The following is a 17421-nucleotide window of genomic DNA, read 5'->3' on the forward strand; positions in this document are numbered from 1 at the left end:
TCATCATTTTTCCCAATGAACCTAAAAAAAAAAATTTTTTTTTAGCAATAATAGGTTATGTCTCTTCAATAGCGAATAATAGGGTAAAAATAAAAATAATGGTCAAGATATATAAATTTTTATTGCAACTGATGAGCCTGTTATTATTTGTTTAATGTAAATTGCGCATCATTTAAGAATCCACTCATCAATCTTATCACAAAAGCTAGGGAACAAGGGGACATTTGAACATAATGATCCGGCACGTGCGAATCATTATTAAACAAATGTCCCTGATATTAAAAAAAAAAGAAGAAGAAGGAAAGGTTAAATCCCATAGTTGGCAATTACCAATGAAAAAAAAAACGAAGAAAATGAAAAATAGTTCCAAAATTGTCAAAATCTATGGGAACCACTCATTATCACGGGGTAGGCTTTATTTGGAATTTAGCTTAGCATCAATTTCACCTACTAATTAATTTCTTTTGTCTTCTTTGTTGTTGTTTGTTTTCTTCATCCATTCCTTTTTTACAAGCAATCTTCTCATTATGTTAACGGTTGAAAATGAACCTAACATGATGCAACCTTACGGTTTCATACAAATTTTTAGGTGGAATCATTTTGTCACAGACTAAATATTTTTGAAGTATCTACAATTTTCTAATAAATAATTTTGAGAATATCTAATTATATACTTTTCTTATAAAAAGTTTCCCATATTTGAATCTATAATTCTAAACGAGGGAAATAAAGGGATTTATCCTTTGTTTAAAAAAAAGTAGTGGATCTTGCTGGGACTTGGAAGGGATACATATATTAGAAATGGAAAATCTAAATTATATTCAGTGATAAATGTAAGTTGTTTCATAGGTTTGCATGAAAAAAAAAAAAAAAAAGCAGAAAGGGGCAATTTGTACTATGAAAGTTTCGGCAAACAAATGAGTTCAATTCATTGGCTATCTTAGAATCCTGTGCCTGTTCCGCTTTCCATTCCATTTCTTTTTCTTGAGTGGTCCATCTTCAATCCTTCATCATTTCCTGGTTTCATAGTAATAATCACAACCTTTTTTTTTTTTTAATGCCCACAACAATTAATCCCAAAATCAGCACTCTAGAGTCTAATAATAATGTTGCCATTTCAAAAAAAAGTTTGGTGATTGAATTTTAGATTTCTTCTTAGTGCCAAAAAAAATTGCAAATATCTAATTATATCATATCTTATTCTTATTATATAAATTGGTTTTAAATGATAATGTTATCATTTTCTTTTCGAGCATAGCTATAATATGTATTGATATATTTGAAATTTGAATTAATATTACTTGCCTATAATTTTAAATATCCGCTTAGGACCTCCACAAAAAAATTAATCATCTGTCAGAACTTTGTTTTAGCATGTATAAAAATTCAAGGATATTTGGGTGTTTTTAAAGAAAACTATGGTTTTAGCTTTTCAATTCTACTTTTTTAATTATACTTTAAATTTTAAACATACTACAACTAAATTTGTTCTCAAAATTATAATTATATATAAGTTTTAATTAAAACTTATTTTCCCATATAAAAATATGCTCGCAACTCAGTGCATTTGACCGCATTTTCATTTTTTTAACGTTTAAAACTTGACATTAGATACATAAATGTTAAATTGATTTATCATATTAGGATTATGAACATAAATTTAAAATTTTTAATAAATTAGTTGATCATATCAGGAATATGGACATAAATTTAGAAGTTTTAAAGAATTACATTCCTAAAATTTTAACATAAAAAATTATTTGCATACAACTCAGTGTTCAGAAAAAAATTATCAACTTGATAACTGTCTTTTGACTTTTCCATACTAAATAACAAAATGTTGCTATCACAAAATTCCATTGTTTGTATGATATTATTATTAATCTGAACCAAAGCTCTCTTTTGATCTTGCAAAATGATCCAGCTTTGTCCCACATAAAATGATTAACAAATATTTTTTGGCTAAACTTTAATTCTAACATATCAAAAAGTTATTATTTTGTTTCTACGAGCCATGAAATATGCAGTATGCATGATTTCTTAAGGCAATTACTTGAAAAAAATAAAGTATATCGAAATAATTACAAATAAACTTAAAACTCTATGAGAAATAAATTTTATTGACAAATTCTTTAACATGCTATCAATTATATTCATTTGGTGTACTCAGTTACAAAAATTAAGTTTATCTGAAAAGTTCTTTTTTTCTATATTATTTTCCACACCCAACTCTTTACCTACCATTCCAAGGCCGACAGGTGTGACTTATTTATAATTTTTCTATACACATGTAAATCGTTAAATTTTTTTTTTTATAGAGATAGAGTTTTTTTAATGAAAAAAGATCTAAATTGCCAGTTAAATATTTGGCAACAAAAAATGCTAGTCAAATTATTTCTATATGGTGGAAAGTTAAGAATTTTATGCAACCTGCAATAGATAGCAATAACTACAACTAACAACAACAACAACGTGATAATAAAAAGTGTAATTCAAATTTCAAATTGTAAAGTAAGAACATAATTGCACGTGCATGATGCAAAAATGAAGGTGGATGCATGTTTGGGAAGTATTCTTTCGCTGAGTGGTCATCCAAGCAATCCTTCCTGTCTTTCATACCTTACCTACTTTTAATTTTTATTTATTCAATTATTTATTTCATTTTTCATTTTTTTTTTAGCCAAACATTTTTCACTTTTATATTCAAAGTAGATAGAGAGGCATTTTGGTTGTACCCACAAATCTGTCTTAATATTTGTGCCTTTGTACCCGACCCTGATTTTTTTTTTTTTTACTGTGGGGGCAACATTAATTCATAATAATATAGAGTGGCGTGCTGCCATAAAATATGTGAACACTAAATGATCTTCTTTTTTTCATATCCAAGACCATGAAACACTTCTCTCTCTAGACGTAATTAAACAGACATCCAATCCTTCATTTCTCATGTTAAATGCATACTACTTATTTCTAATATAAAAATTAGTTATATTTAAATTTATTATCAATCCACTTTATCTTTTATATTTAACTTATTTAACTTTTAAATTAACATATAATATATCACTATAAAGGAATATTTTAAAGATATTATATTACATTTATTACAATTAACTAATTTATTCAAATATCATAATTTATTTTCGGGCCAAAAAAAATCATAATTTATCAAATTAATTAACTGCTAGCTATAGCGAATATACCAGGGACGGAAAAAAGTAAATGATTAAATTGTGCCAAGTGAATCGTTTTTTATTCAACAAGGGCAGAAAAAAAATGTCCTGGACTTAGAGTGAGTATTCTTTGCAATGAAGTAATTAAATATACTTTTGTAAAATGAACACTTAACTCTAAATAGTTAGTCGTTAATGATAAGTGGTCTTAATCACAGCGCTATTAACCATATTTGGATCAGATCCCAAAAAGATACACAACCATTGTGCCACTATTTTTTTTTTAATAGAATAGCACAAAATAATATGTAAGATACTCATGGAGTTTTGAAATATATGAAATTAGTAAAATAGGATGAAAAAAATAATAATTGACTAGTAAATGATTATATGATCTAAATGAGCGATCATTATTTTTCCAAATACAAGTTTAGATATGAACTCCTCACACAATTAATAGCTAATTAATATTGATAACAAATAAAATAACTCCACAGAATTTTTATATCCTACACTGAAAAAAGATAATAAAAACAAAAGCAAAACGAGAAAATAAACGGCAAGTCAGCAACCACACACTGTCACGGCGAGCTAGCCCAGTAATCAGGTAAGAGGAAACAGAATATGAAAACCAGCAGCTTCAGATAATTAAGGAAATTTTCCCAAGTTGCCCAGCTAACATATGCTGTCAATTGTCACTTGAAAAACATATACAATTATGTGTGTCTAGTTAAGACGATAGATACCTTTTTTTTAATTAATATTTGAATAGTCATGGCTCCCAATATATATTTTTAACTCTACATTACTGCTGCAATCAAATCCATAAGTTATATAAAAACCTTTTTTGTTTTCAGAAGAGCCGAGTCAAAATTTAAAAAAATTTGACTTTGGCAGTACTCAATGTCACACAAAAAGGTACTAGAAGTTTTTTTTTTACCAGCAAAAGGTATCAGAAGTTAGCCCTATCAGAAACTAGTGTTTTCAGCCAAACCAATAATTCCATTCATTAGTCATTACCCTAAATTATTAGCTGCACATAATGGTAGGATGATAGCTTGGTCCTTCAAATTGACGGGACACGAGAATCTCACGACAGAACATATAATAGAACACAAATGCTTTTTATTTTTGTTTCATTGGTAAGAACATAAAAGTTTGGATTTTTTCTACTGGTGAAAGATAATTTACAGCACACAACAGGCATTAAACTGATCAATGATTTCCTAAAATGATGAAAAAAGAGCATAAAAAAAGGCAAGTTTTGAATTGAAATGATCGATATATGTTGTAGGTAAAAGTTATTGGTGCACCGGCCTCTAGCTGAGTTTAAACTTGGGCAGTCGCCATCGTCTCTCTCGCTCATAACTTTCTTACCCGAGCGGAGGATAGACAAACAAACATCTCACCCTCTATATAATATATATATATATACACACTAATTCCTTTTCTCTTACATATCTCTTCCCCTGTGATACACAGCTTTCATTCATTATATATATTTTATCTGCTTGAATCAACCGTAATTGTAAGCCAAAAGAAAGGAGGAAAAGAAAAGGAGGAAAAAAAAAAAAAAGAGGGCCTCTCGCCCTCTCTGCCTATTATGCCTTCTCTCAGATCTTAGATTGTATCAATCTTTCATCTGGGTTGTCTTCATTTGGTGAGTTTCTCTTTGCCAATCTTGTTTCTTCTCAATTCCATTCAAATGACTTTCAGAGTCTGGCGTCGAACTTTTTCCGTATTAAATTTCGACGTTTTTGCATCGCTGTTGGAATTTTGGATTCTGGTTTGATCGGTAACCGTTTGATGAAAGGTTCGATGTTCCCGGATTCAATCATAGTATGATTGTTTCTCAGCTGACGTCTAGAATATCCTATTTTTCTGTCAGTTCTTCAAAAACGTAGATTTAGTTTCCTGACTTCTACTTTTTCTTCTGTTCATTCCACATTATGACGTTATTTGTCCGATGCTGCCTGTTTCGATGAATTCATGTTGCCTTGGGAGTTCTGAAACGAATACGCTATTGAACTACTACGACAAAATATAATTATGAGTATATGATTGGATCCAATCTGTTTATGCCGTTTCTATTTTGGGATGCCTTTTCACTGGTGTTGGGGATGAAATATGTCGTTTTTAGATTTTTTTTCATTATTAAATTCTTCTAGAAATGTAATCTGTGGAAGCGCAGGATGGGAATGGACCCCGGCAAGCTCTTCATTGGTGGAATTTCATGGGACACAAATGAAGAACGACTCAGACAGTACTTTCAGAATTTTGGAGATGTGGTGGAGGCAGTTATAATGAAGGATCGGACCACAGGGCGTGCTCGTGGTTTTGGATTTATTGTTTTTTCTGATCCTTCTGTTGCTGAACAAGTTGTTATGGAAAAGCATGTCATAGATGGTAGAACTGTAAGTTCTTAATTGCCATCTCCGTTTATATAATTTTGTCTCGAAACATCGTCCCTGCCAGAGCATCACTATTTCATTGCTTCCTTCTTTTCTTCCAGAGCTTCATTATGTCTCGAAATATAAAATCTGGGTTTGGGTTTTCTTCGTTTAATTTTATGATGCAAAATTGAGCGCGAAGTATTGAAAATGATATCCGTCATTACATGTTTGATGCAAGTTTAAATGTCGTGCATTATTATAGAAGATATTCCAATAAGTAATTGACAAGACAACAGCATATGCCAAGCTTGTCTTTAAAAAATCATAATATCTAAGACGGACAATCTGGCCATCTACAGTGACCCTTGCAAGGAAATATTTGTTTTGGAATTTGAAGATCGTGTATTTTGCAACATCTGTACCACAGGGAAGGGTTGGGTGTTACTCATGTTTTGTGTTTTGGAAGGCCAGCTACAGCTGGGTCTTCGTTAAAAATATACTAGCCATATGATCCAAGACTGATCGGATGTGAGGTTCTGAATCATTTATTTAGAGATTAAAGGGTACAGCTTGTGAAATTGATTGATTCTTGGGGATGGGGATTAAAGCTAATCATTTTTGTGGGGATGGGGGTAGGCTTTTATTGAACTGAACCTGAAAGAGGTTGAGTTGCTGATGAAACTATAAAGTTCATAATTTGCATTGGTCAAACCCACAAACTCGTTCTACCCGAAGTCTTGACTCATTGTTTTTCTAACTATTTATTAGTTTTGTCTATTAATATGTTTAATTGAATATGATTTTCCATATGCAGGTTGAAGCAAAAAAGGCCGTCCCTAGGGATGATCAGAACATTTCTAACAGAAGCAACAGCAGCATTCATGGATCACCGGTCCAACCCGCACAAAGAAGATATTTGTTGGCGGGCTTGCGTCCACAGTTACCGAGAGTGACTTCAAGAAGTACTTTGACCAATTTGGAACAATTACAGATGTAGTTGTGATGTATGACCATAACACTCAAAGACCAAGAGGCTTCGGATTCATCACCTATGATTCTGAGGAAGCAGTGGATAAGGTTTGTATAAAACATTTCACGAACTGAATGGTAAGATGGTTGAGGTTAAGCGGGCTGTTCCAAAGGAATTATCCCCAGGTCCAAGTAGAGGCCAATTAGCTGGATATAACTATGGTTTAAGTAGAGTTAGTGGCTTTTCTAATGGTCTCATTCAGGGATATAATCCTAGCTTGGTTGGAGGGCATGGACTTAGGGCAGATAGAAGATTCAGTCCTGTTACTGTTGGTCGAAATGGATATCCTCCATTAAGTCCCAGTTATGGGACAGGATTCAATTTTGAACCAGCATTTAGTCAAAATGGAAATTCAAACTTAACTTCTTCCCTTATGCTAGGACGGGCTTTGAACCCTTCATACAATGGAAATTCAAGCAGGTACCATAGTGTCATGGGGTATACTGGTGCAAGTGTAGGAAACAATTCAACAAATCAGAATTTGTGGGGGAACGAGAATATTAGCTTTGCTAGTAATCCTACAAATTCTAATGGTTTTCACGGGTATGGAGGTCAAAATTCAGGCATGGGTTCTTTTGGTGATATTGGAACACTGTGGAGTTCCTCCCCTAGTGCAGATCAAGCTGGAACTGTTGGCTCTGGCTATGGTAAGGGCCCTCTTAACTATGGCCCTGGAGATGTTAATTTTAGGCAAAAAGCAGTAGGATATGGAAAAGGTAGTGATGCCATTGCTGAATCAGTATCATCTTATGCTCTATCCAATGGCAGTTTTGATGGGGCATATAAAGAAATTTACGAAGCTGGGTCATTTTTTGGTGACCCCACCTGGAGCTCGTCACCTTCAGAACTAGAAGATACTGGTTCTCTTGGTTATGACCTTGGAAATGCTGTTTCAGATTTGATAAGCAAAAGCTCTGGTGGCCACATTGGGGCTTATGCTGTTGCTAATAGACAATCAAATAGAGGTAAGTACAATGTGTTCGATATCGATGTACTAAAATTTCTTTACTGTTCTTTTAAAGTTCTTTACTTTTCATGGCATAGCTAATTAAGTCATGTTTAGAAGTGGGGAATGATTTTGGCTCCAAGAGGCAAGTATCCATAGAAGTTCAACATTGTTTTATCTTTTTCTTCTCATAGATTCTGCTTTGTTCTTTTAGTAATGGACGCTAAAAATATATATTTCTGTGATCCTAGTGATCTGCATATTTGGCCATTGGTTGAATGCTGGTTCTGAGGAGATATTTAACCTTTCAGGATAAGTAGTAGCTCACATATTTGCCTAAACCTGTGCTTCATAATCACAATTTTCAAAATAATAAATTTTGGGTTCAGACTCTGTCAAACTTGCTGAGTGCAAGAGACAGACTAGAGATTGTTAAATGGAATCTGACTGGCAATTCAAATTGGTATAAGCAAGTTTCTGGTGATGGCTTGCTGTCACCCTTTAATACTATACTGGACACTTTATCATGTACGTCTTTCTTTCTATGAGTTTGAATAAATGGCAAAACAAAGTTATTCACATTCTTGCAAACACATTTTTCCTCAGGAATTGCTGCATAGGAAGATTACGGGAAGGATGTGTAGATGTTACAGTGACGAAGAATGTCTGGTGCAGAGGGTGACTGAACATGGAAAGCATGACTGTGTCTTTCCTTTTTCTTCTTTGAGATACTTTAGTTCTTCTAAAACTTCATTAGAGCTAATCAGCTTGCCTGTTACGAAGAGATTACCAATACGAAGCACTGACAGGTGCTTCACTTTCAAGGGTCGCGCTTGAGTGGAACATAGGTTTTCCTTTCTTGTGGTTTGATATGTATAATCAGAGGTTATGGAGTTTGTTAGAATTGCCATAAAGATGCTCATCTCCATTGACAGAGCAATACATAGAACTAGCAGACCTCTCTCTTCTTTTTTTTCCTTCCGCTTCTCAATCCTTTCTTCCTTCTTTCCTTCCCTCTCCTTTGGCTGTAGATTTGAGTCATTAATTGTTGACAGTGCTGGTCAGTATGTTATTTTGTTTTTCTTTTCACCTGTTCAGTCTTTTGATTTCACAGACTGTAAGAATTACTTTGTTGATTTATCAAGTGTGATATTATCAATGGATGTTCATCTGGGTTTTATAAAGAACAAGTTTGCTGATACATCTTTCTGTATTACTCTTCTCTTGCCCGTATACCATAAACTTCATTTATGAACCATGAGATTGTTCATACTGGTGCATTCCTGTCAAGTATCCATAATGCTTGTGTCTCTCTCAAGAACTCATGTACGACATAAAGTTTTGTTTTATTTTATTTGGAAACAGCAACATTTATTATTTTATTTTGAAACATACCCTTTATTTTCTTATTCAGAACTTATTTGGTTAGCAGTTTTTTTAAGATAAAAAGTAGATTCCTTCAGTTTTGAAAAGGGTATCCATTGGTTTTAAACAATTTATTAATACATTTTTCCCACCAGTCCATGAAAATAATAATAAAATATGAAATTGATCTGCAGAAAATATGTCGTTAGTCTTCGTCTACACAAGTAAACATGCTTCACCACATATAAGGAAGTTGAAATATCTAGAGTAAATATTCATTCCTTCTCATCAGAAAGAAAAAATAATAATACTATTTGGACATGTATATTTATCCATAACCAGTGATGACTTTTTTGTTAAGTAAATGGAAATCTAAATAGCAAAAGTGTTTTGCCCAAAAGTTAAAAATAATTTTAAAATGATGACTACTTTATAATCTCTATCTCTCGTCATTTGTTTATAAAAATACGTGATAAAATTGATGCACTCAAGTAAATTCTTAATCAAGCAGAATAAATGGATCTGTGTTGTGTTGCTTTTATCTTACAGATATTTAAATAAACATGGTCCACTTGACATCCAAAGTCAAGATGGCCGAGTTGGTCTAAGGCGCCAGTTTCAGGTACTGGTCCGAAAGGGCATGGGTTCGAATCCCATTCTTGACAACCATTCTTTTCGCATTTTTCATCAGTGACGTGCGACTCTTTAGAAGATGAGGGCGGACTTGGGCCAAATGGATTACCTTAGAGGAAAGGTCCTCAAAGAATGTCAGAATCACAGAATGTCTACCTGGGGAATATGTTTTGTTTACTTGTTCTTGTCATCTTCTATATTATTAATTAGTATATGTATTGCTTCTAAGAATTTCCAATCTGTCTTTAGTTTGAAGAATTACACAGGTTAAGTGCTCATTGTCTTGCTGGCAAATTCTTTGCAAAATGTAAACTAAGGCTGCGATGCCCATGGATTAGTTATGGAGGGGACATCAGATCTTCTCAACATATAAGATCTGACATTTCTCCCTCTTTTTGGACAACATTTACATTCAAATTGAATGTTCGCTGTTATATATTTCTTTGATAAGAAGTATGCTATGTAAAACCTTTTCACAATTCAGTATATCTTCCAAAAAAAAATTTTCCTTCGCATGCTATAGTTTTAATGCAAATTCACAAGAAAAGCTCATCCAAACCATTTGGGATGGGGTGTGATGAAAAGTCAAGAGTTTTAATCATTCTTGTGAATGGGTAACCCAAAAAAAAAAAAAAAACTTCATTAAAAATAATTTCAATGCAGTAGATTGCACGGAATGGTCCATTTAAATTACGTCATGTTCTTCTTTTTAAGAAAGCAGAGGAATCTTGGATTAATCGAGCCAAAGGTCTTTTTCTTTTCCCTTTTCAAAGTTTGAAATTAATTGAATAAGTAAAAGTGGACTAAACTTAATCCACATTCAACCCTGATTCCAGTACAATGGATGATGACCCCAGCAACAGCAAGCTAAAACGTTTAATTTATTTGGCTTTAAAGAGAAGGGAAAAAAACTAGTACCAGTACCACTGGCACTAACCAAAACAGCTAGACCTTTAGATGCAAGCATCAATCAATACATGTACAGAAACACAAATAGCTTTTGAAGTGCATGATGAGTAATGATAGATGATAGATAAAGGCCACCGACGCAAGTTTTTATTCAAACTTGATGGATTTGAAAGTGCAACAATCTAAACAAAAGCCGAGGAGGAGGAGGAGGACAAAGCCATACCTGCTCCGCCAGCTATGTAGTTGTTGTTATTATTATTATTAGGGAAGACAAAGCAGAGAAGATTTGAAAGAAGGAGACACCCAAAACTTTAAAAATGAGGACAGTGATATGAGCTGACATAAGGCTCAGAGAGAGAGAGAGAGTATGTCCAAAGATGATGCAATGTTATGGGGGGTGGGGTTGACCTGCAAGCTGTGGGGCTCTGTTTTCTGTTTGGCTGTGATTACCGAAATAGCATTTGCAAATTGGGTGAACAAGCATGCATTGGGTTAGCCCCTTTCCAACAATGACAACGCAGCTGGGTGGACCCTACGCCCCCATCATCATTTTATTCTGGTTCATTGCATTCTCTTAATTAAAATGGCTATGTTAATCTCATTCACGGATGATGGATGTGTGTTATTAGTTTAATATATATATATATTACACACATTTATTTTGACTGCATCTTTATAGGTCTAATCCACTTTGAAAAGTTTTTCACTTTCACCAATTTGTGCCTGCGCTGCCCTACTTATCTTCGAGTATTCTATCCCTTGAAGTTTGAACAACTTTAAGCCAGGCGGCAGAACAGAGAGAAATCAGAATTTTCATAAGACTCGGGATTTTCTTCCAGCGGCTCCAGACTTCGGGCACGGCTAGCTTATATTTGACAAAGCATCTACTTTCTCCTAAACGTTTTCGTCCAAGAATTTTTTTCCTTCAAAATCTAGACTCTTTTTATTGTTATTTTGATTTCACCTCTTTATGATAGAGAATTCTGGGTCAGTATGCTGGCTTCCCGATTATGCCATTCTTAGTTTTCTTCAATTTCTGCTGACAATCATGACACGATTTTTCAGGAACCAAAAACACGTAGCAGAAGCCAATAATAATAATGAATCATAAAAGCGGTGGTACAAATTGAGAATCTACAGCTGTTTTGATCGGACTCTAATTGGCTAAATACTACAAGAGGGAGTGCACTTGAGGATTTCTCAATCTTGATAATCACGTGCCGGTGACAACAAGGAAAGATTCAAGATTTACATCCCCAAACTTTTCCTGGCAAACAAGCAAGGAATAAAGAATCGCCGGTACGAAAATTGATGTGTACTTCTGCACACACTGATATATCGTCAAAATACACAACCCTTCAGGTGACTGTTAATGTGTTATATCACAAGAGGTGAAGAATAAATTCAAATGGAAACAGAGTGGGTTCTTTCGTAGCCCGGATATAGAAAACATTTGGGAGTTGGGAAGTATCACAGATACGAAATTAAAGTTCCATTTCGTCCAAGCAAAAAATTATGGACTGCCACACATACATATCCCGTGGAGTACAAAAACCACCTTCACTTCGGCAACAATAAGACATACAATCAGTAACCCTTTTACACAAAACTAGGGTCATCAAACATTATATAAGAAAGTTACCCAAATCTCATCGAATCAACCCAAACCCAGAGACAACCATGGAAATCGCGAGAACATAACGAATTGAATAGGGGAAAGCAAAATACCAAAACCTAGCTAAATCCACACATCTAAGGGTCAGTCTACTGCCCGCCAACTTCCTCTAGCTTCAACACACATCTAATTTCGCTACCCTGTACAAATAATAAGAACCACTATATATACAAAAAAAAAAAATTACATGGTATAATTACCTTCCTAGGCAGTAACTAATTCTCTAAGGACTTGAAGTGGATGCTTCTTGTCTTGATTCTCTCAGATATCCAAGAAGCGTTTCTGCCTGCAAAACCAACCAGAAAATTCAACAAAGATGGAAAAGAATACTTCTGATATCCAGGATATAAATCACGAAACATAGAGAAAGCATATTGGTGAAACAAAATATTGTGCAGCCCAGCCGTCACTCGCAGGATAATGCATAAGCCTATATTGTAAGAAGCGAAGTTTCAATAACCTCAAGTTTTCAATCAAAACACAATAATATTGTGATTACAAGTAGTCCCCAAATTCTTCAAGATTAAATCTTCTCCAAGGCAAATTATCATGAGTAGGTTACTCTTTCCTGTTCTAAATTTGCTCAAATGATCGAAGCTTTTGCCACTGGCATGAAAGTTATCTAGCAAGCTAATTGTTTGTAGTCACCTTATAGCACTTGAAAGTAGACATTAATCTTATTTTCTGACAACCGACCATGTAATCCTTATCATCATAGGAAGCTTAGCAAACTCCCAAGGCCCCAGAATAACACAATCGCACCATATATCAGGGGCTATATCGGATTTCAAAGAAACAAACACTGACTGAACACTCAAATTATCCAGGTTATTATCTTAATTTGTAATTGTAATGTTATCAGCAACTCACCTTGTGCTTAGCTTTAACACTTCCGGTCTGAGAAAGAGCAACCAGAGGGGGTATTCCGCCCTCCCTCACAAGCAACCCTCTATTCCTCACACTGTCAGCACATAGCTGTAGAAGTGTCAAAACAGCAAATTCCTTTCCCTTCACAGAGCCATCTTCAATCGCCTCAACAAGAGCAGCTATTCCTCCTTCTTCAACAATTGCTTCCTTCCCTTCCGGAATAGCGGCCAAGCTACTAAGTATAACCATTGCCTTCTCAGCCATACCCGTTCCTTGCTCTGCCACCATCTCCACAAGAGGCTTCACTGCTCCGGCGCTGACCGCCCTCTCCTTGTTTGGCTTTATAGAGCAGAGCTTATACATCGTCGTCAGAGCGTCCTTCTTTCCCCTGCTGGAACCACTCAATAGCAAGGAAACAAGCGGTGGTATTGCCCCACTAGCCCCAATGGAACTCTTGTTTTCTTCAACCAAAGCAAGGCTCAGAAGCGCACATGCCGCGTTCTGCTTCGACGTCTCTGTTCCGGTTTTGAGCACATAAATCAGTGACTTAATAGCTCCTGCATTGGTAATCAGCATCTTGTTATCCTCGTGCAGCGAGAGATTCAGCAAGGCCGTCACGGCGTGTTCCTGCGTCCACGGATCACTGCAACGAAGCAGGGGAACCAAAGCGGGAACCGCACCAGACTCGCCGATAAGAGCTCTATTATCCGCCCGATTCTTCGCCAGCAGCCTGAGCTTAGCAGCAGCAGATCGCTTCACAGCAACCGACTGTGACTGTAGCCCATCGATACAGATCTTTACCGTCGGCTGAAGATCCTCCGGCGAAATACTCTCAATAATCTCGGTAGAGAAATTCTCTCTCTGCAGGAACCCCAGGCACGGCTCCGGCTCCGGCGCCTTGTCTGCTTCGCCACTAGCACCACCCTTCAGCACATTCTCCGGCGACGGCAAACTCGCCAGCCTCTGCAGCTCCCCGGAAATATCACTGCTACAAGCCGAGAAATCACTGAAAGCTTGAGAAAGATCAAGCAACTCCTCCTCCGTAGCAGAAGATTTCGCAGATTTGTCGTTCTTCGATGCGAGCTCGCCAAGCCTGAGATCGATGACCGAATCGAATCGGTCATGGTTTCCGACAGGCAAGTAGATTTCTCGGTGGCCGTAGTGAAGGAGCAGCTATGGTCATCCTGGAAGAAATTCGAGCGTATAGTTCGCATAGACCTTCCAGTGTGCCGCTGGATTCTGGATGAAGAATTGTTGGCGGAAGTGGTAGTAGAGTAATAGCTTCGGGTTAAAGGGAAACGATTGGAGTTGGAGTGAGAATCCTCCAGAGAAACCATTTTCGAAGTCTAAGAAAGATATGGATGATAATCAAGCCTCCAATATCAATATTCTTCAAGAGATTTTCATGGCGAGAAGGAGAAAGTGAGTGAAGGCGAAGCGAGGCTGAAGAAGAACAATGGTCATCATCAGCGTGAAGCTTTATTATCAACGTCTTTTTTCAAGGAAAAAAAAAATAAAAGGCTGGTTTTTGCTGTGCGAGCAGTGTGCGTGCTTGGCTTTGGTATCCAGGTTAGGCTACAATCACAGCAAGTCCCATTTAAAATTCGTCACAGGCAGGAATATGATCATGATTCGGGACCCACGAATCTGCAGACAGGATGGACGGTCTAGATGAGTGGGGGATGACGGGACAACAATCTAACGGTGTCTGACGGTAAGCTGACCTGACGTGATAATAAAAGATGGGCCCGTCGGCGTTGGGGAGAACGTCGTCGTTCTATGAACCACCTCCAGACGAAAGGCAACGAAATTACGAAATTGCCCTCAAAGGGGAGGGGGAGTGGGTGAAAGAAGCAGAGGCGAAGCAGCAGAGGTGGGGTCCACCTGAAAGCTTTCGTTGTTTTCACTTTGCCTCCGCCTTTTAGTGAGACACGAAGTTACAAAAGCCAGTGCGGGGTGGACGACGTGGAAAGATTCTGTGCTGGGGGCTGTACGAAAAGGCACAAGTTGCAGATGGAATGAGGGACACGTGTTGGATTGACCAGAAGTCCCGCGTGGACTACGCTACAGGCTATAACTCCACCAGCAGGCAGCAGCGCCGTCCAATGGCAATGAGAATCATGGATGGTCGAAGACCGAAGGAGAAGAAGTTTTATCGTTTGGTTGTTAACTCACCTTATCTGATTAGGCACGGGCTTAAGCTTTTGGGTCTGAGCCTCCCGAATCTGGAGTGGTGGTCACCCATATCTTCGTGCACGTGCGTTGGTAGGGGGCCTTTTCTTAAAGTGTAAAGCAGCTGTTACCTTTACCTGGTACAAAATAATAATTATTTCTTCTCACTCCCCAGAAAAAAAAATATATTGTATGTCTCCTCCTGTTTAATACTACATTCATTTAATTTTTAATTTAATTCTAAATATAAAATTCTAATCTATTTTATTTTTATATTTATTGTTTTTTTTAAAGTAGTTCTTAAAGTGGTTACACATATAAAAGACTTTATGAAATGATAACTCTAGGTAATATACATGATTAACAAGAGTGTTTTACAAAAAAAACACTTATTTATAATAAATAACTAATTTAATTAATTTTTTTAATCTCTTCAAATTACTAAATTAGTTAATTAGGTTTTATAATAAGAACCGGAAGTAGTATTTTTAACTAATTATAAATATTTTTAATTGAACAACTTATCTTCTCAGACGTCTATTGAGAATAGTTTTAAGATTTTACAATGAATAATTTTAGGTAAAGTAGAAATTTGGAGTTCATAAAAATTTAAAAAAAAAAACGAAAGGGAGTTATAATTTGACATAAATTCATGAATTGCATTGGAGGCGCTATTTGTACTCCTCTATCCTTGGCGGAAGATCTCATTAATTAGTTCATAGAAATAAATTAAATTATTATTTGCAATATTATCACGTAAAAATACGTGTTGCTTTTTTTTTTTTTATAAAACATTAAAAAAGGACATCTCACATTCTTTTTTGCCATAAAATGATACTCTTCTTGTCCTTAATACAGGACTTAATTATTGAGTTGGTTTTGATTCTATATACAAGACTCATTTCTCATATTTATCAATTTTCTTTAAATTACTGCTATAGATACTCCCTCAACCATAATCAAGTAGAAGAGAAAGAGAGGGTATTAAAAAAGATGATTATGGTATTTTAGGGAAAACGTGTCACATTTCTTATAATTAGCTAACTTACCTAACTTTCTTAATCTAATCAAATTAATTAAATATGTCTTATATTAAGGATCAGAAGAGTATCTTACATTGGGACGAAAATAAATCACTTTAGTATATCTCATATTTAAAACCACGAAGTAAGATTTTATAAATTATACAAATTTTTTTTTCAAAATTTTTCACATACTAGAACTGTAACTGTTTACAACATAGTACCGTCTTTTTATTACAATACAAATATTTTTTAACCAGTGAATACGAATTTGAAAAGTAGTGATGTTGTCCAAGGCCTATAATTACTCGAATGGCTGTGATTTATTAGATTGTAGATATCATTATTATTATTACAAAGATAAGTTCATTTTATTTTATGGATGAAATTAAAATTCAAAAATAGACAAATACAAAGTACAGAGACAAGGTTGAATATAATATTTTTGACGAAATTGAATATATAATATTCATGATGATGTACGCGTCATTTGATTACTACAATTTAGTTTTTTTTTTTAATCCGTACAATTAGTATGCACCGCTCACCTCCCCTGCTGGATGATATTACAATATTATGGGCAACATGAGCACATTTAAATATTTTTAGATTATTTGGGACTGAAATATTCATAATATAAATTATTTGATATCTCTAATAAGGTGACCTCCTGAGTTGTCAAAGCCCCTGCCTGCCTTCCTTCCAGACCCAGAATATTGGATTTTATTGTTTATTGTCTGAATTTGTATTTCTGGGGAAAATTGTTTTCCAATTTTTTTAAAAAAAAAATATACTCTGATATTTTTTATGTCATTGTAATCGTAGTTAATCAATCCCAGCACAACTAACTTAAATTAATCGTAGTGTGAATAATTGATATCCTATCTGATGACCAAACCAAACAAAAAATCAAATTAAATTAGGACAAGACCCGCGTGTTGCCAAAATGCACACCATCATTAAATTAATTTACGACAACATTAAGTTGTGTGTTATACCAACATACCAATTCTCCACACATTTTCAGGGATTTGCATATATATAGACCACAGGGCGTGCATATTATATTCAAAGCAATTTAATTAAGCCGGTAAAGAAATAGTTTAAATGATAAAAATGACTAGGTTGGGATGTAGATGAAGACTAGGGATTTAAATCGTCCATAACATAATTTTTTAAAAAATATTTAGATTATTTGAATTTTTCAAAATAACAAATTTTAAATATAAACTATCC

At 35.1% G+C, this 17421-nt stretch overlaps 1 non-coding gene and 2 pseudogenes across 1 annotated transcript; 2 read left to right on the plus strand and 1 right to left on the minus strand.

The window, feature by feature from the left end:
* Positions 1-4614: 4614 nt before the first annotated feature.
* On the plus strand, positions 4615-8742 carry LOC114714361 (heterogeneous nuclear ribonucleoprotein 1-like; annotated as a pseudogene).
* A 749-nt stretch (positions 8743-9491) lies between these two features.
* TRNAL-CAG (transfer RNA leucine (anticodon CAG)) lies at positions 9492-9572 on the plus strand. Its single transcript has one exon. It is a non-coding gene; the product is annotated as a tRNA-Leu (tRNA).
* Positions 9573-11909: 2337 nt separating this feature from the next.
* LOC114714428 (U-box domain-containing protein 4-like) lies at positions 11910-14482 on the minus strand (annotated as a pseudogene).
* Between the last annotated feature and the right edge of the window lie 2939 nt (positions 14483-17421).

The sequence above is a fragment of the Neltuma alba genome, unplaced genomic scaffold (assembly GCF_004799145.2).
Source record: "Neltuma alba isolate B1F8T4 unplaced genomic scaffold, ASM479914v2 tig00011501_pilon, whole genome shotgun sequence".
Taxonomy (NCBI): Eukaryota; Viridiplantae; Streptophyta; class Magnoliopsida; order Fabales; family Fabaceae; genus Neltuma; species Neltuma alba.